At 40.7% G+C, this 19986-nt stretch overlaps 1 long non-coding RNA gene across 1 annotated transcript; it reads left to right on the top strand.

The window, feature by feature from the left end:
- Positions 1-3928: 3928 nt before the first annotated feature.
- On the top strand, positions 3929-18880 carry LOC109275611 (uncharacterized). Its single transcript, XR_002084260.2, has 3 exons — positions 3929-4237; positions 4325-4497; positions 17632-18880. It is a non-coding gene; the product is annotated as an uncharacterized LOC109275611 (long non-coding RNA).
- Positions 18881-19986: the final 1106 nt, after the last annotated feature.

The raw sequence follows: 19986 nt of genomic DNA, 5'->3' as shown, positions 1-19986 counted from the left end.
TGCTAGTCTGCTCCTGGTTCAGAATGGAACATCAAAAAGCTAACCGGAAACTCTGCTCGGAAGGGAGCCTGGCCAAAAGGGAGAAAAGTGTGGAATGTAGGGTGATCAATCTGGGCTGTGTCTTTGGGAGATCCCCAATATTACTATCTTTCAATGCCTGGAGAAAACTGTTCTGATCTAATGGCTGTGGGATTTCTGGGTCCTATGGAGACCTATCCAATTCAAAATTTAAACTTTTCCTTACTCTTCTCTTTTCATTATGGCAGCCTTGAGCTTAGCTGTGTCTGGCGTTCGGCTGTCTACAGGCTACCACCATCTGTTTTGCTGTCTCTGGAGAATCAACTCCCAGTCACCTGCCTTCCTTACTAGAGGGGGAGGGGCGGCATGCTGATGCACGGACCGTGGGAGAGGATCGGAATGCCAGACTGAATCTTCAGCAGACTACCAATCGGTCCGCTGGTCTATTTTTGGCTCAAGCTTCCATCCTTAAGGTACCTGGTGCTGCTAATTCTTCAGCCTTTAGAGACATGCTGTGGATACATTACATTTATTATCAGTCTTCCTGATTGCTCACTTTCTAGGATTCAGGTTTCTTGGTTCTCCTAAGTCAACCACCACCCACAATAAGCAACCTACTTTTTGCCTCCTAAAAGTTATTGCTGTTACATTCTCTTCAATTCCCTTTGCCTTCCTAGCTCACTGCTCTAAATCAACAGCGGTCAAAACTACGATGTTCGTGTGTCATTTTAGAAATATCCTGAGGTTAAACGACTGTGTGTCATCTGAGTCTTTAGCCAGATGGCCCTCAAACTGTGCTGCAAGCAGCCCTCCAGAGATGGTGTCCCCTCGGAGATGGTGTCAGCTGACTGACTACAGTGTGACTTTAATGGCAGGAAGTTTCAATGTTGCGGAAGAGACATTTTTGTCCTGTTGGGGGCCTCCTGGTGACCAACATATTTTACCCCAGAGTATTCTCCTCATGCATGACTTGTGCCATGACTCCTTTAATGATGCATAACTGAGTCAAGTGATTTACCTGCTGTGACTTTTCAATATGCTTTTCAAGCTTAGATTGTGGAGTCAACTCTAAATCTTGCATTATTTTATATTTTGCTCTTTCCTCTGTCAGTGCCCAAACTTTTCCTCCTCATCCTCTCCCCACTTCCCTCCCCAAAAGATCCTAGTTCTTGCTGAAATAATGGAGACTGAACAGTCTGGAAATTTGGGACCTGCAAGCCTGGTGTGATAGAGCTCCAGGTAGGGAAGCGAGCACTGCCCTGCCCGCAGTCAGGAACGCATTCTCTTGCCCCTGGTTTCAGCTGCTAGGCCAGAGGGCCTTCAGACTAAGAACTTTCTAAGCCCACCATGTTGCAGCCCAGATCGTGATGCTTATTCCTGCCAGTTTAGGAGGTCTGTAGATCATCTTTTCTAACATTCTGGAGCCAAGACCATTGGAAGTTAATGTGCATACCTATCTCCCGGAGATCTTATTAATATTTGGTTTCTGATTAACTAGTCTTCCATTGGGCCTAAGTCTCCACGTTTCTAACAAGTTCCTTGTTGGTGGATCCCATTAGGCCAGATGCTGTTGGTCTGAGGCCACAGTTTGAGTAGCAAGGTTCGGGGTGCTCTTTTCTTCTTTATGACCTGTCTACCACCTCCCCCGCTGGTGGGTGGGGGACACTGTTGGTACCTTGCCCGCCTGCTCACCCTCTAGCTCTGTCCACTTGCTGATACAGGCTTGCAACGGAACATTCAGAAAATTTCCAGTGGGTGGTAAAGCCATGTCTCCAGTAATGAGAGCTGGAAGTGCCTGTGAGTTTTACATCTCCCATGGGAGGCCCTAGCCAATAGCTGCCGGATGTGAGAATACAGAAGCCCAGCTCCTGTGTCCTGAGTGTTATGTTCTAGAGCTCCCCGCGGGATCAGGTGAGTCTGGGACTTCCCCTGAAACTCCACCCTGGTGTGGCTTCTTCTCCTTCCTCATCCTGCCTCCCCTGAGCCCTTCCTGGTTTCCCCTGGAGGTCTCTCCTTAAATAAATCAGCTCTCCAGGAATCCTAGGCTTGAGGTCTCCTTCTGAGAGAATGCAACCTAAAACAGGTGGCCTCCTCCAAGAGAGAGATTAATAAGAGAAAAACTCCACGTTAAGAAACTGTGTGCTGCTCTGTCCCAGCACCCAGCCTAGCACCCAGCATGTAGGAAATGCTTCATCCATTTTCGTTTGATAAAGTTCATTTATATATCTGGACCCACAAGATGGGAGTCCCTAGCCACTGGCCTGGCCCACATCTCAAGGTAAACCAAAGTCAACCTGCACTTACAGGAAATGCCTATCAAGGAAACCTAACCCAGACCAATCACGATGCTGCCATTCAGCTCTAGGTAGCTTACTTTACCCTAGAAAATCCCTTATAAGGAAATCCCCAGCTTCCTAGCCAATCATGTCCTGTTTCCACATTGCCTCTCCTAATGCTCCATAAAACTCACTCTTGCCCCCACTCCAGAATGGCCCCCCACTGCCTGTGATCCATACACTGGTTCCCTTGAATGAAGGACATCAAAGTCTTTCCTCAATCGTTTTCGTGTTGCTTTTGGTAAGCTGAATGATTTGCATGATTGAGTCAACTTTCTCAATAAAATTGATTTAAAACCTTACGTGACTTTCTGATCCTGTGGTCATGGCAGAGCCTGAGCCCTCCTCCTACAGGAATACCTGCCCAGACAGGGTTGGCCCATTTACTCCCACACCTCTAAACCTCTCAAACACTACTGGGATCTCCAGCGGTATAGAAGCTTCAGCCACAAATGTCCCCAGATCCCACTCTTTTTACATAGACCTGTACTGAAGACCTTGGTCGTTGGCAGGCCTGCCTCAACCATTTCGCTCCAGCCTTCACGCCCGCTCCAGAAAAGAACCCCAGGATATCTAGTAAGTTGCCACATCAACGCAGAGCTGCTGACCCAGCACTCCTCCTTGATAATATGGCTTTCTAATCATGAGGAAACACAGGAAGATCGCTCCACACGCAAACCCATTTCCTGCATGTTGGTCATGGCAGCACATCATGCAGCTGCTGAATCGTGTGGCAACCCCACGGTGCACGTATTCTTGCAACATGTTTGGAATGCAGACCCAGCAAACACGCACGTGGAAGGAAACATCGTCATTCTAAAGACAATGAATCTACATGGAAAGTTTTCAAGCAGATGTTCACAAAATCTTCTATTTTTTATGGTCCCTTCAAGTTCCTGCCTAGCTTAAGAAATGAAGCCGAAAGTCAACGCGTATCACGGCCCATGTGGACACAATGCGAAAAATACAATTATAGAGGTAGTTGGCCACAGAAACACCCAAACATAAAAAGACAGAACAAATGGTTTCTCAAGTAACAATCTCCATCTCCGAGGAGAGGTTTGAAGCATTTTATTTTGGCTTACAAACGAGTGAAATCTGGGCGCCTGGGTGGCTCAGTTCGTTAAGCGTCCAACTTTGGCTCAGGTCACGATCTCGCGGTCTGTGAGTTCGAGCCCAGCATGGAGCTCTCTGCTGTCAGCTCAGAACCTGCAGCCTGTTTCGGATTCTGTATCTCCCTCTCTCTCTGCCCCTCCCCTGCTCATGCTCTGTCTCTCTATCACACACACACGCAAATAAATAAACATTAAAAAAATTTTTTTTTTAATGAGTGAAATCAGTGTCAAAGGATGTTTGCCTAAAACACTCTCCCACACACCTGTGTGGCAAGTGATTCTCTCTGTCTCACATTTTGCATTACTGTTCTTTCTTGGCTCTTCATGCAGTTTTCTCATTTAATGTTTTTTGGGTTTTGGTGGTGTTTATTTTTTTTTTTGTTTTATTTGTTTTTTTGTTTTTTTGGGTTTTTTTTGGTAGCCTTGGCCCACATTAGTTCATTTCTAATTATTCTTTCACGCTTTTATAATAGACTATGAAACCTCGTTAGTGTGGAAACAAACAAACAAAAAAAAACCTGACACTGTTCCTTGCTTCCAGTGGGATTCAACACCTTGCATACAAGGACAAACAGATGGCATCCTGAGATCATTAATAACACGCTCAGATCTGGTGATGGTCCCTCAAAGAATAAAACCCTGAATAAGCCTGGACCCCCGTAAGAGAACTTTGCTATGTTGACACTTGAAGCCCTGCTCGTGAATAGGACAGGTGTATGAATGTGGTTTCCTCACCATGAGTGGATTCACGTAAATTCAGAAAACGTGGTGAGTTTGCACATTATTTCCTTGGGAAGCTTAAAGCTAACTTTTTCTCTCCCTTTCTGAATGTCTGTGCTCTGGTCATTTCCTGAGGTTCCACCCAGACAAAGCTGACCTGAGTTAAACACTTAACGCCAGGAACATGTGGTTCACGGCACGCCTTGTGCCGACAGTGTAGAGACCAGAAATAACCAATTCCACCCTTTACTTCCATCTCCTGGGAGAATATTAAAGGGTTTCCAGTTGGGAACCCAGAACATGACCTGGTAAGTCCCTTTGCCACTCTTTTTTTTTTTTATGTTCATTTATTTTTGGGTGGGCAGAAGGGGCAGAGAGAGAGGGGGACAGACAGAGGTTCTGAAGTAGGCTCTGTGCCAACAGGAGAGAGCCTGAGCCCCATGTGGGGCTCGAACTCACTAACAGAACAGTGAGATCATGACCCGAGCAGAAGTCAGATGCTTAACCAACTGAGCCACTCAGGCACCCCTGCCATGATTCTCCCAGCCCAGTCCCCTCTTCGCCCAAGCTCCCCGCTCTGCTGTCCTTCTTTCAGCCCGGACCTCTCACTGGACAACAATTCATTCGGCCCCTGTCCTCACCTCTCTTTGGTCAGCCCTAAAGGACTGTATAGGTTCATTTACCCTCTGGCCTCTTTTCATTTCCTCTTTGTGATATGCATTACTCAGCTTCTCCTGCCTGGAAGCGAATCTGTGAGGCAAGAAAGCTCCCCACCTGACAGAAACAGAGAGAATAGAGGGAAACAGGGGTGGAGGGAAGTTGTGAACACTCATTCATTGACAATTTATTGTTGTAATTAGTATTAAATTTTTGTTGCTTTATTTATTATTTAATTTATGCATTTGATTCAATAAGTCAAAAGTTTTTAATCCGATTTACAATGAGGGTTTACATTATCTTTATTGGAGAGTGTTTTATTACTGTCTTAAAACTCAGCCAAGGGCACACACAGCTGTGTAAAGTATCCGCCACTCCCGACTCCCCACCTCACCCCACCCAGCTACTCTCACTCGTTCAAACATGTTGATTCCTTCCTGACTCTCAGTTTCTGCCTCCATATCCCAGTTTTTTTATCATTGCTTTCGGCCTCCTTTGGCTTTGGCAATCCTTAAAGTTCCTTTTTTGGCTTTTTTGGGTGGGGAGGGGTGTAAAAAGTTGCACATCTGACTTCTAGTGCGTCTTGCTCCTTGTTCTTGCTATAACCATTTCCGGGGCTGAGAACTTCCCCTAACCCTTCAGCACATACCTGGTTCCTTCCCCCCCAAATTCCAACAGGCAATGGTTTACTTGTCTGTCTTGCCCTCTTGGCCATGATTTTACAGTGTATCATATTTATCTTTGCTTTGAGTAAAGCAAGCATTCGGTGACTGTTGAGTGAATTTAATTCAACTGAGCTATTTTTTGTGGTGCTCCCTCAAGCCCCCCCAGCCACCCAAAGCCACCCTCCACATCCTTTGCACCGCCATTCCGGCACCTTCTCTGTGAGCCCTCCAGGAACCACTGCTTCCTCCTTCCCACCTCCACCCACAACCCCCTTCCATCAATGCTGTGCTGAAGGACCCACCTCATTTCTGCTTCCCCTACTTTTGTACTTATATACAGACAATATGTTTTTCCAGTGAAAAGAGCACCAGCTTCGATGTAATTAATAACAATAACAATAATACCACAGTGACAAATAACAGTTGTAGAGTAGCTACCGTATGCGTTCACTGTACTGAGTGATTTACATGTGATCTAATTTAATTTATACAGTAATCAATGCATTTAGTACTATTGTTACTCTGTTTCAGAGGAGAAAACAAGTTCAAAAGACATTAAGGCTACACAGATAGTAAGGATCAGAGCTGGAACTCTAATACTCTCTGGGCACGAAGTTAAAGGTGTTCAGATGCCTGGATTTGGGTTTCGGGGGGTGGTAGGTGTTAGGAGACACCCCTGAGAGCCCAAGATCAGCAGAGGATGTGCCTCCAAGCCCCAAGAGCATAACACACCATCTAGTTCCACACTGCTCTACTCTGTTGACTACACCACCTTTAGTTAAGTCTCATTAACTCCACTGAAAATCCACCATCAACGCAATGATAAAAGAACAGCGTGATAGCTAAACCCACAGGCTACAGAGGTAGGTAGTGGATTCCAAGCCTGGTTTTGCCACTTACTAGCTGTGTGACTTTGGGCAAGCTACTTAAACTTTGGGGTACCTGGATGGCCCAGACAGTGAAGTAACCGATTCTCGATTTCAGCTCAGGTCATGATCTCATAGTTTGTAGGATCGAGCCCCACACTGGGCTCTGCACTGACAGTGCAGAGTCTGCTTGGGATTCAGTTAGGTCTTGAACCCAGTTGGAATTTATTTTTGCGTACAGTTTAAGAAAGTGGCCCGGTTTCATTCTTTTGCGTGTTACTGTCCAGTTTTCTCAACACCATTTGTTGAAAAGACTGTCTTTTTCCAATTGGATATTCTTTCCTGCTTTGTTGGACATTAATTGACTTTATAGTTGTGGGTTCATTTCAGTTTCATTGATCTATGTGTCTATCTTTGTGCTAGTACCATACTGTTTTGATTACTATAGCTTTGTAATATACCTTGAAGTCCAGAACTGTGATGCCTCCAGCTTTGCTTTTCTTTTTCAAGGATGCTTTGGCTATTTAGGGTTTTTGTGGTTCCATACAAATTTAGTGTTATTTGTTCTAGCTCTGTGAAAAATGCTGCTGGCATTTTGATAGGAGTTACATTAAATGTGTAGATTGCTTTGGATAGTACAGACATTTTAACAATATTTATTCTTCTAATCCATGGGCATGGGATGTCTAAAGGAGTTCATGACCACTAAACCATCCCTACAAGAAATATTAAAGGGGCCTCTTAGAGTGGAAAGGAGAAACTGAAAGTGACAGAGACAAGAAAGGATCAGAGAAAATCTCCAAAAACGGTGACAAAACAAGTAACAAAATGGCAATAAATACATATTAATTATTACTCCAAATTACTCTATTAATAATTACTCCAAATGTAAATGGACTAAATGCTCCGGTCAAAAGACATAAGGTGTCAGAATGAATAAAAAATCAAGACCCATCTACATTCTGCCTACAAGAGGCTCATTTTAGACCTAAAGACACCTGAAGATTGAAAGTGTGGGGACAGAGTAATATTTATCAGGTAAATGGATGTCGAAAAAAGTTGGAAGAGCAATATACATATCAGACAAGCTAGATTTTAAAACAAAAACTGTAAGAGATAAAGAAGGGCACTATATCATAATAAAGGGGACAATCCAACAAGAAGATCTAACAATTGGAAATATTTATGCACCCAAAATGAAAGCACCCAAATATATAAAACAAATAATAACAGACATAAAGGAACTAATTGGTAATAATACAATAATAGTAGAGGACTTTAACATCCCACTGACATCAATGGACAGATTATCTAATAGAAAATCAACAAAGAAACAATGGCTTTGAATGACATACTGGACCAGATGGACTTAACAGCCATATACAGAACATTCCATCCTAAAACAACAGAATACACATTCTTTTCAAGTGCACGTGGGACATTCTCTAGAATAGACCAATACTAGCTCACAAATCAGGCCTCAACAAATACAGAAAGATTGAAATCGTACCATGCATCTTTTCTGAACACAACATTATGAAACTTGAAGTCAACCACAAGAAAATTTGGAAAGATCACAAATACATGAAGGTTGAAAAACATGCTACTAAACAACAAATAGGTCAACCAGGAAATCAAAGAAGACATTTTAAAAATACATGGAAACAAATGAAAATGAAAACACAATGGTCTAAAACCTTTGGGATGCAGCAAAAGGAGTCTTAAGAGAGAAGTATAGAGCAATACAGACCCACCTTAAGAAGCGAGAAAATTTCAATAAAAAGCCTAAGCTTACACCTAATGGAACTAGATGAGGAACAACAAATTAAGCCTAAATCCAGAAGGAGGGAGGAAATAATGAATATTAAAGCAAAAATAAATGATATATAAACTAAAAAATAAAATAAAATAAAATAAAATAAAATAAAATAAAATAAAATAAAACAAAACAAAGCAAAAACCCCAGTAGAACAGATCAATAAAACCAGGAGCTGGTGCTTTGAAAAAGTTAATAAAATTGATAAACTTCTAGCCAGACTTATTAAAAATAAAAGAGAAAGGATGCACACAAAACCACAAATGAGAAAGGAGAAATAACAATCAACACCACAGAAATACAATTATAAGAGAACATTATGAAAAACTATATGCCAACAAATTGGACAATCTGAAAGAAATGAATAAATCCCCAAAACTATAAACTACCAAAACTGAAACAGGAAGAAATAGAAAACTTGAACAGATCAATAACCAGCAAAAAAATTGAATCACAATTCAAAAAACTCCTAACAGACAAGAGTCCAGGGCCAGATGGCTTCAAAGGTGAATTCTACCAAACATTTAAAGAAGAGTTAATACCTATTGTTCTCAAACTATTCTAAAAAACGGAAAAGGAAGAAAAATTTCCAAACTTATTCCACAAAGCCAACATTACCCTGATACAAAAACTAGATGAAGATTCCACTAAAAAATAGAACTACAGGCCAATCTCCCTGATGAACATGGATGTACAACTCTCAATAAAATACTAACAAACTGAATCCAACAATATATTTTAAAAAATCACTCACCACAATGAAGTGGGATTTATTCCTGGGTTGCAAGTGTGGTTCAATTATTTTAAATCAGCAACATGATACACAACATTAATAAAAGAAACGATAAGAACGATATGATCATTTCCGGAGATGGAGAAAAAGCATTTAACAAAGTAAAACATCCATTCATGATTAAAAAAAAAAAACAACACCTCAACAAAGTAGGTTTAGGTTTACAGGGAACATACCTCAACATAAAAAGTCATAGATGAAAAGCCCGCAGCTAATATCATCCTCAGTGGGGACAAACGGAGAGTTTTTCCTCTACAGTCAGGAACAAGACAGGGATGTCCGCTCTCACAACTGTTATTTTTTTTTTTTTACGTTTATTTATTTTTGAGACACAGAGAGACAAAGCATGAACGGGGGAGGGTCAGAGAGAGAGGGAGACACAGAATCTGAAACAGGCTCCAGGCTCTGAGCTGTCAGCACAGAGCCCGACACGGAGCTCGAACTCACGGACCGCGAGATTATGACCTGAGCTGAAGTCGGCCGCCCAACCAACTGAGCCACCCAGGCGCCCCTCCCAACTGTTATTTAACATAGTACTGGAAGTGCTAGCTACAGCGATCAGACAACAAAAAGAAATAAAAGGCATCCAAATCACCAGGGGAGAAGTAAAATTTCACTACTTACAGATGACATGATACTGTATGTAGAGAACCCAAAGACTCTACCAGAAAATTGGCCGAACTGATACTCGAATTCAGGAAAGTCACAGCATACCAAATCAACATACAGAATTCTCATCCATGTCTATACTCCAATAATGAAGCAACAGAAAGAGAAATTACGGAATGGATCCCATTTACAACTGCACCAAAACCAATAAGATACCTAGAAGTAAGACTAACCGAGGTGAAAGACCTGTGCTCTGAAAACTATAAAACAATGGTGAAAGGAATCGAAGATGACACAGAGACATGGAAAGACATTCCATGCTCATGGATTCGAAGAACAAATATTGTTAAAATGCAGCTTATTGTACAGAACATGCCAATAAGTTTGTAAAAAGTATACACTTTTTACAAGGAGATCAAGGAGATATGAAAATTTTCTCATTAGTTAGTGCAGAAGTAAGATCCTCACTCATACCCTGCCAGTTCCAGCATCTGTCTGCCTCCTTCTACCACCTCCATACTCTGTAACTTACTAGTAGCTGACATTGGCTCTTGGTAGTTTAAGTGCAACACCTGTCCTCTAGGGGTCAGTCTTGTTCCAGAAAAATAATTCAAACTAGTAAATGCGCTACCTCACTTTGTGGGAAAGTAGCCTTAAGATGTATTGGAGGGTGTGTGTGTGTGTGTGTGTGTGTGTGTTTAGTTTTGCATCAAATAAAAAGACTGGTGTGTTTTAGTATGATAGCCTCCTGCCCTACCATTCTCAAAACAAAAAAAAAACAAAAAAAAACAAAAAAAAAAGCATTCCCCTAGAGTAAATATGGTGACAGTTAACATTTGATGGGAGAACTCTTTAGAGAAGTCTAAGAAGGATATAAAATTAGGAACTCCTGGTTCTATGCAGGTGTTAAACCAGAAGTACTTTGGAAAAAGCAGGCACACGTAGTTATTCAGGTTATTTTCTGCCAGAAGGGAATGTTGGAACAACTTAGTAAAGAACAAGCATTCATTGAGGGTCAACCGTGTACTGGGACAGTGATAGGTACATTATACGTGCCACCATGTTAATCCTTACAACAGTGCTCCAAAGCTGGCACTAGTCTTTCCTATTTTCACTGGAGAAGCAGAGAGCCAGAGAGGCAAAGTAAGTCTCCAAATTCCCATGGCACTGGAGCCTGGCTTCAATCCCTGGTCCTCTTACCTTCAAAACTTAATTGATTACCACTAAAAGATATTACGTTTTAATTTTAACAAATCTTCTCAGGCATTAACCCAAACGTATTGTTCATTAATATAAATTTCTGGCCATAGCTGAAGTTTTTGGCCACAGGGTTTTTAAGGGCTACTGGTATCCCCCTAAAGGGCAAACAGAGCCATCGGCTATGTTATTTAATGACTACCAAAGGCAGTGATGACCAGTTGTTTGAATTCGTAGATGACACGAATCTAAGAGGAAATATGTTCCTCTTCTGTAGGTAAGATAATACATTCAGAATATATCAAATCCAAAAATGTAAAATTTAATAGGGATAGATTTTTGAAAAACCTGGCAGAGATTTGCAAGAGCAATGTAGAGGGAGGATTTAAGCATTTGAACATGGGGCAATATTTATGAAGGTGTGGGTCTCCAATTCCCACATCCTATAGGAGATCGCCCCAGACTAGAAAGGGGTTTACCCATGACTCCCAATGAAGCTATTTGGAGGAAAAGGGGTAATTCAGAGCAAATATTCTCTATGACTTCCCTCCTACATAGATACCCAGGACAAGTGATGGAATTTGGAACCAACTGAGACCCACATCAACACAGAGGGCCTATCAATAAAGGCATCCAGGATCCTAGAATGCTTATTTCTTAGTTCTTCATGAAGCCAAGATGATGTCAAATTGCCAGTTCACTTAGTTAATCAGCTCCATATACTTTATACAGTGTAGGATCATAATGCTCAGGGAATCTGGTCATAGTATCGAATTCTTCCCAGGTCAATCTACAGGTAGCATGTTCTAGTCAAGAAAAGCCCCTTATTGGATCAGCCTAGCCTCTAAAATCCTCATTCCTGAGTTGAGGGCTTTGCCCTCAATGATCTTAATCTCTTTATTCCTTTTTTTTTTTGAATCCTCAAACTTGGCAGGATTTCCATTCCTTCTCTGAGGCAAAGATAGTATTGCGGTCAACTAGAAAATTAAGAACAGTAGGGGTTGTTAGCAATGTCTGGAGACATTTTTGACTGTCACAACTTGGGAGGAAGTGGTGCTATTCGATTATGTAGAGGCGACAGCTGCTACTAAATCTATGTAGCTCTCAATGTGCAGGACAGTCAACCACAACAAAAATTCATCTGGCAGAAAATGCCATTAATGTTGAGGGTGAAAAAACCGGAGGTACAACCGGCAACCCTTGATGGAGAACCATTTGAGAAACTACAGAAGCAGCAAAGAAAAACACTAGGGGTCAGTAAGAACTCACGAAACGTCCCTTCCTAAGTAACCTTCAGCCTGTTAACAAGAGTTTCAAACTGATTCCAAAATATTTTTGTATGCATTATAGGAAGTAAGTAAATATATCGATGTTTCCGAGAAGCAGGTCTTTCACTGTGGGAGAGCGATTTGCAAATAAAACATGGAGCAGGGTGAAAACAAACCCTGCAGGGCTGGATTTGACACGTGGCTACCGGTGTAAATACACATTATGATATGACATGATACGATACGCTATTAATTATATTTGTTATTACATTTGTTATATATCATATCACTTCATGGTACTTTTCTCTCTCTGCCTACCGAAATGTCTTAGAAATGAAGATACCCATAAAGCAAGGAGCACTTCTGGCACCCAAATCTTGTTTTCTAAATACCATTCTCTAATAAAAGGAACTAGAGCTTCTCAAAGAATTGGCTGATTTGGGAAATTAGACAGGGAAAGTACAGAGTAGTCCTGGGATATCTTGTAGGACCAAGGAGTAAGGAAGTGCTTCAAACATGATGAAAACATGTCGCAATAACTTGGGATCTGCCTTGAGGGGGCTTCAAGTGGCCAGATTTAGGGCAGTTTGTGCCTGATAAAGAAGAACAAGCTAATGTATATAATATCTAAACTAATTTAAATGTGGTACAAATTAATGAAAGAGAGACAATATTATCATAAGGAAAGTAACTCCTTTTAAAAAATATTTGTTGGTGTGCCTGGGTGGCTCAGTCAGTTAAACATCTGACTTTGGCTCAGATCATGATCTCATGGTTCATGGGTTCGAGTCCTGCCTCCATTGGGTGAGCTCTAGCCCTGCTTCAGGTAAACACAAGCCCTGCTTGGAGCAAGCCCCACTTCTCTCTCTCTCTCTCTCTCTCTCTCTCTCTCTTTCTCTTTCTGCCACCTTGCTCATTTGTGCTCTCGAAAAAAAAATTTTTTTTTTGTAGAACAGTCATAGGGGTAGAGGGAGGGCTCTTTTCTAGAAAAGTATATATATTTCAATCAGGAAAAATAAGATATTGTACAAGTTATAGTCCATAGCTTTCATGGTTCTTTGTTTAGAAACATTTCCTAAATAGAACACTTGTTAAATTATATTTCTCAAATATTATTCTCCATATGGAAGTATATGGTTTTCTGCTCTGAAATTTTAATTACTCCCATAAAATTATTTACAAGTGTTTATTCCTGATCCTTTGGCCTAGATGTCTTGGTCTAAGATAGAGCCAGGTGAAGCTTATTTTAAGTGTTCAACTTAATGATTTATTCATCATTTTGACAGATTTTCTCCCTTCATTCCTTGTTCTCAATTTTTCAATGTCAAGACCAAGGAGATTAATTCATAAGACATTTCATTTCAAATTTTATCTTTAATCTCATGCCAAATTTTTCTTAAAACAGCAGTACCTATCTGCTAGAACAGAGTTGCACAGGGAACAGCCCTCAGGCATTCTAGAAGGAGAGCTGTGTGAGGGAGCTGAGGTTTTCTTGTGCAATGGAGTCTCCTTGTTGCTATGTTGAAGGTGGAAGGAGAAATCTTTGGGTGGCGCCATGTTCCCTAATGTTCAAGCTACAGGTGGTGGCTGGCTTATTGACTCAACTTCATGAATATTCTCAATTCATGTATAGATCTAAGTATAGCTTTCCAAGGTGAAGCATAGAAGATATAAATTTTGATGAAGAGAAATGAAATATTTTCATCAAGTATGAAGTAAGGAATTCCTCTGAACCCATTGTTTGTGCTATTATGCATCTCCATGGTCACTTTTGCCTGTCTGTGTATATTCCACACACATTCCAGACTCTTCTGAAACAGACCTTCTTTATTTGATGTAAAGGCATTTTTCTTTAATCCATCTTATCTACCAGAAACCATTGTTGGTTTTTTCAAAGCACTTATTTTCAAAAACAGATGCTTGTCAAAAGTAATTCTAAATAATATTTAGGTTTCTAATTTTAAAAAACTAGTAATTGATTTATGGATGTATTCTTTTTTCTTTTACACAGATATTTTCTCCTCTTAATGGGTACATGATTTTCTGTTTTATTTTGACTTGTCCTCATGAGGCAGCTGGGATTCACATAATTCTATTTACAATTGCCATCTTTGGATGTTAAGAAATTTAGTGTACCCATGGGTGGTAGTTTCTGTATATGATTCTTGGTGTGTCCTATATGCAACATGCTTATCTATTTATATCTCTTTCCAGGAAATAGAAATTGCGATCTAATTTTTAAAACAAATTTAAGTTTATTTATTTTTGAGAGAGATAGCGACAGCCAAGTGGGGGAGGGGCAGAGAGAGAAGGAGACAGAGATTCTCAAGCAGACTCTGCCCTGTCAGCACGGATCCCGATGGGGGGATTGAACTCACAAAACTGTGAGATCATGACCCGAGTGGAAACCAAGAGCCAAACGCTTAACTGACTGAGCCATCCACGCTCCCCGCGATCTGATTTTGATTGCATTGTTTCCTTCTATCAAATGGATGTTATCCTGTTTAAAATAAAATATATTAATCAAAGGTGTCAAACTACTTCTATATTCAGTAATGATTTTATGATTAAAATTAAGCTCTCGCACATGATAGTGGAAAGAAAAACGTCTTATTCTCATATTATGTTTGACATCAATTAGTATCAATTTGGGGAGAGAGTTAAGTCTATAAGGGAATTAGTAATACTCTAGTAAACCCAGAAAAAATTTACTTCCCCAAAAGAAAAACAGAAAGAAACATGCTGACAGAATAAAAATGGAAGAGCAGAAAGTGGCAAAGAATGTCATGAGACAAAGAGTATGGAAATTGTGTGTGAGGGTTGCAGTGACGTAGTTTGGAGGGAGAAGGCAGAGGAATTTGAGGTATAAAATAATGAGGGTACAGAAAAGACACAATTACAGCCCCCCATTATCCAATCAATATCGAAATGCAAGTCTAGTGAAAAAAGTCAAAATGGTTTGAATTTGAAGAGAAAAAATCATCAATGAACCAGGACACCTGGTCAGATAAGTGATGATATAAGCCAATGTAGAATTTAGAAAGTATAATCAATGGAACCATTTGTGGACAAATCCACGCATTCAGCAAATTCATTTATGAGAGATACTAAAATGATTTAGATATCTCTTCTTTTTATCACACTTTTTCATGAGCAGAACCAAAGTCACCATATTAAAAAAAATGGCCAATTAAGCTTCTTGATTCCATTTGTTGGGAGAGGAAGGGTTGGCATTCCATAACCAGAGGGCTCCCTCAGCAGAACTGGCTGCTACACCCTCCAGAAGCATATCCCTGGCAAGAAAAGGCTTCAGGAGGGGGAACTGATTGTCTTGTTTCCATTAGAGATACAATGGCTTAATATTCAGCCTCTGTACATTCTGTTTGAACTAAAGGTTAGGCTCCTAGAATGTTAGAACGTTATGTTCGTAGAAAACAGTTCACAAAACTGTGTGAGTCCCTCTTTCCACTAATTACATTTTTTCTTTTCTTTTTCCTTTTCTTTTTTCTCATCTTTTTTTTTTTCTTCTTTCTTTTCTCTTCTCTTTTCTTTCTTTCCCCTGCATAACTGATTAGGGGCAAGGATATGAAAGTTGAAAAGGAAGAAAACCCCGCAGCATTAAAATGAAAAAACCCCATAGTTAAAATGTTCCAACATACTGTATGCTTTGCTCCCCACCTTTTATTTTTTACTTCCTTGGCTTCTCTGGCATTAATTGTCTTCTTGTACCTCTTTGGCTGCCTCCAACAGCACTTCATATGGAAACTATGAGGACTCAAAGGTCAGCTGAGACAATGGAAGCTATTTACAACAAACTCTGGGAATGTGTTATTAGCGTGAACCAACCCACATGGGTTGTGCAAAGTGATGCACTGGAAAACACTCTACGCAACAGTAAACTTTTAATAGCGCAGCATCACCAATATTTCCTCAGTGGTTATATGTTGCGGAATTTTATTCAGTCCTGTGAAAATATAATTGCTATATCCAACCTAAAGCAATTAAAATCTAAATTGTGAGGTAGTGGAGATTGGGAAACAATCTCATTACAATGAATCCGCATCACTGGAATGACTCACCTGATTCAAAGTTACCCATCAAATGAGTTAAGGGAAGTGGTTAATATTAGATTTATTATATCAGCAAGTTTAAAGGTAAATGGCAAAATGAAAAAAATAATGTTCTGTCATAAACAAAGGGATTGAACTAGTTGTGAGTTGGAATGTGTCCTCAACTCACTTAAAAAGAGAGATACAATTCGAATTTTAAAAATCTGAGAAAAGTGCTCAAAACTGTTTCTCTGAATCATTCCCACCAGACAAAACTAGAAATTCAGAATGACTGCAAAATGACACCACTAGGGTAAGTAAGGAATTGGCATTAGATAATCAAGCCTGCAGACAACATGGAGAAGGAGTAAGCAGAGAGAGAAGTAGGAAGAGACACAACAAAAGAAAGCATGACCCAAAGAGCATTCTTTGGGGCCCTTGTGCAGGGCCCCAGATAGCTGTGCATTTTGGCAGCCTGTAATTTTTTTTTTTTTATTATTTACAATAGAATTATTTATTTATTTATTTATTTATTTATTTATTTATTTATTTTTTAATTTAAATCCAGGTTAGTTATCATATAGTGTAATAATGATTTCAGGAGTAATTTAGTGATTCATCACTTACATATAATACCCAGTGTTCATCCCAAGTGCCCTCCTTAATGCCCATCATCCATTTAGCCCATCCCCCTACCCAACACCCCGCCAGCAATCCTCAGTTTGTTCTCTGGATTTATGGTTTGCCTTCCTCTCTGTTTTAGTCTTATTTTTCCATCCCTTCCCCTATGTTCACTTGTTTTGGTTCTTAAATTCCACATATGAGTAAAATCATATGATACTTGTCTTTCTCTAACTGACTTATTATTGCTTAGCATAATATATTCTAGTGCCATCCACGCTGTTGCAAATGGCAAGATTTCATTCTTTTTGATTGCCTAGTAGTATTCCATTCTGTATAGTATATTTTCTACATATACCACATCTTCTTAATCCACTTATTAGTCAATGGACGTTTGGGCTCTTTCCATAATTTGGCTATTGTTGATAGTGCTGGTATAAACATTGGGGTGCGTGTGCCCCTTCAAATCAGCACTTCTGTATCCTTTGGATAAATACCTACTAGTGCAATTGCTGGGTCATAGGGTAGTTCTGTTTTTAATTTTTTGAGGAACCTCCAAACTGTTTTCCGGAGTGGCTGCACCAGTTTGCATTCCCACCAGCAGTGCAAAAGTGTTCCCATTTCTCTGCATTCTCCCCAACATCTGTTGTTCAACACCTGAGTTGTTCATTTTAGCCATTCTGACGGGTGTGAGGTGGTATCTCATTGTGGTTTTGATTTGCATTTCCCTGATGAGGAGTGATGTTGAGCATCTTTTCATGTGTCTGTTAGCCATCTGGATGTCTTCTTTGGAAAAGTGTCTGTTCATGTCTTTTGCCCACTTCTTGACTGGATTATTTGTTTATTAGGTGTTGAGTTTAAAGTTAACAGCTTATCAAGCCCTTCCTTTAGAATCTCCCAGCAGCCTAGTGAAGGAGGCCATCTTGGAATGTGCATTCTGCACAGGAAGGAGACTGAACTCTGAGAAGCGGATGCCTTCCCCCCAAGCCCGTCAGCTTCTAGGTGCACAGAAACAGGATTTCAACTGAGATCTCCCGACACCAAATCCAGGGCTCTTTCCATTCCATTCTGGAGAGGGACTTGCGACAATGAGCCCCTAAAGGCCAGAAGAAAGAAGAGCGTGACGAAGAGGAAGTGAGAGATAAGAACTGCAGTTACACACAGAAAAAAAGAATGCACATAAAATAAAGCACACTTGCCCATGAAATGATTTCAAGTATGAAACTTCTTTGGAAGCTTGCAAATCTTCCATAAATGTTATTTCTAAACTGTGCCCATTCCTGCATGAAGGAAAGGAGGAATAGACTCTTTTTTTTTTTCCTTTCTGCTTCATTTTGTGCCACAGAGGCCCCGGTTCTGAGTCCCACAACACAAAGCAGTAAATAGGGCAGGGTTTATCATGGTCAAGGGCTGAGGTCTTGTATCAAACTCTCTGGGTCTGAAAATCCAGTCTGTCACTTTTCACTTGTGTGTTAAATTACTAAGCCTAAGCCTCGGTTTCCCATCTGTAAAATGCAGAAAATATGGCTCAGTCGTTTAAGTGTCCGACTTCGACTTGATCTCATGGTTTGTGAATTGGAGCCCTGTATCGGGCTCTCTGCTGTCAGCACAGAGCCTGCTTCGGATCCTCTGTCCCCCTCTGTCTCTGTCTCTCTCTCTCTCTCTCAAAAATAAATAAACGTGTAAAAACATTTTAAGTGGAGAAAATAATAATTCCTTCCTCTCAGAGTTTCGCTCTGTGCCGGGTACGTACCCATGCCCAGCGAAGGTTAGCTCCTCACTGATACCATAGTTCAGCTGCAGATGAGGGAAACAAGTTTTGAAGAACTACCTTGGTAATATAATCACACTGAACAACACTGTTTCTTTGAAAAAAGGCATTCTGAGTTTTAGCAACCTATAAACGAGGTTCTGAGTAAGTTGAAGGCTATCAAAGAAAAGAATGGTGTTGATCATAATTTTTTAGTAAGTACAACTATTGGTGGGGCACCCAGGTGGCTTAGTCGGTTAAGCGACAGACTTCGGCTCAGGTCATGATCTCACGACATGTGAATTCAAGCCCCACATCAGGCTCTGTGCTGACAGCTCAGAGCCTGGAGCCTGCTTCGGATTCTGTGTCTCTCTCTCTCTGCCCCTCCCCTACTTGTGCTCTCACTCTCTCTCTCTCTCTCTCTCTCTCAAAAATGAATAAACTTAAAAAAAATAAGTACAATTAACAGCATGCTGTAATTCGTTTAATCAGTGTAAGCCAAACCAAGGAAGAATGGGTTGGGTATTCTACATGAGATAGCTGAAAGAAAAACATTGCTAAGAAGTATGGTTTATCTGTTTCAGTTGCAACTATGTTAAATGCTTTCTTCCAGTTCGTACAATCCAGCTAATTTAAAGAATCAGTTATTTGAGTATAAATTCATTATCCCTTCCTTAAGCGGTGGAGAGTCTGCCAAAGAAGGGAATCATCTTAGTTTCCTAAAACTAAGGGGAGGAAAGGCCAGTCCACCTTGAAGATTTCAGGATTTTCCACTTTGCATGTTTGGCTGGTAAATGTTCACTCTGAACCACCCTCAGTGACCTCTAGCACGACCTTATCGATGATCTTGGAGGCCACAGGGCCTCCACCTGCAATTATGCCAGACAAGTTAGCCCCTGAGGGGGTCAAAGACATCAGTCATTCCCAAAGCCACCCATGTGCAAGTTACACCCTCGTGACACCCGTCAAGTCTGAGCTGGGGCAGAGGCAGACCACAGCAGTCTCTTTCACGGTCACTGAAACGATTAAGTGTTTCTGTTTCTCCTAAGTGATTTGCGTGGTAACCTATGGGAAAGAATGCAGGAAGCAAAATGTGAAAAATTGTGTTTAGACAAAAACTGTACCCAAATGTGAAGCATTCTAAGGGCTGGATGTGAGGCTATGAATAGGCAAGGCTACTTTCCCTAGCCATTTTGGAAAGCAGGTTCTATAAGAACAAGAGGGAGAAGTGCAGCCGTGTGCACGAGCTGCAACTGAAAGCCCCGGAACCTATGCCTAGACACATCGTCCAAGACTCACTTGGGGAAAAAAACCAAAACAAAACTAAATCATCATAGGGAATTCCTACTTTCTTCCTTTTGTGATCACTCTATAACGAGCACAACATGTATTATAATTGCACACTTTCTGTAAGTGCCTACCGTTTTCCCTCATCCACATTCAGAGACATCTTTGGAAGCTGAGATCTTCCAGTGTTGACAACATCAATTCGAATTCTAGACTGAC

This window comes from Panthera pardus, unplaced genomic scaffold, assembly GCF_024362965.1.
Source record: "Panthera pardus isolate Hobbes unplaced genomic scaffold, ASM2436296v1 HiC_scaffold_15, whole genome shotgun sequence".
Taxonomy (NCBI): Eukaryota; Metazoa; Chordata; class Mammalia; order Carnivora; family Felidae; genus Panthera; species Panthera pardus.
Note: the sequence above shows the minus strand (reverse complement) of the source record. Positions and strands in the feature narration are given on the sequence as shown.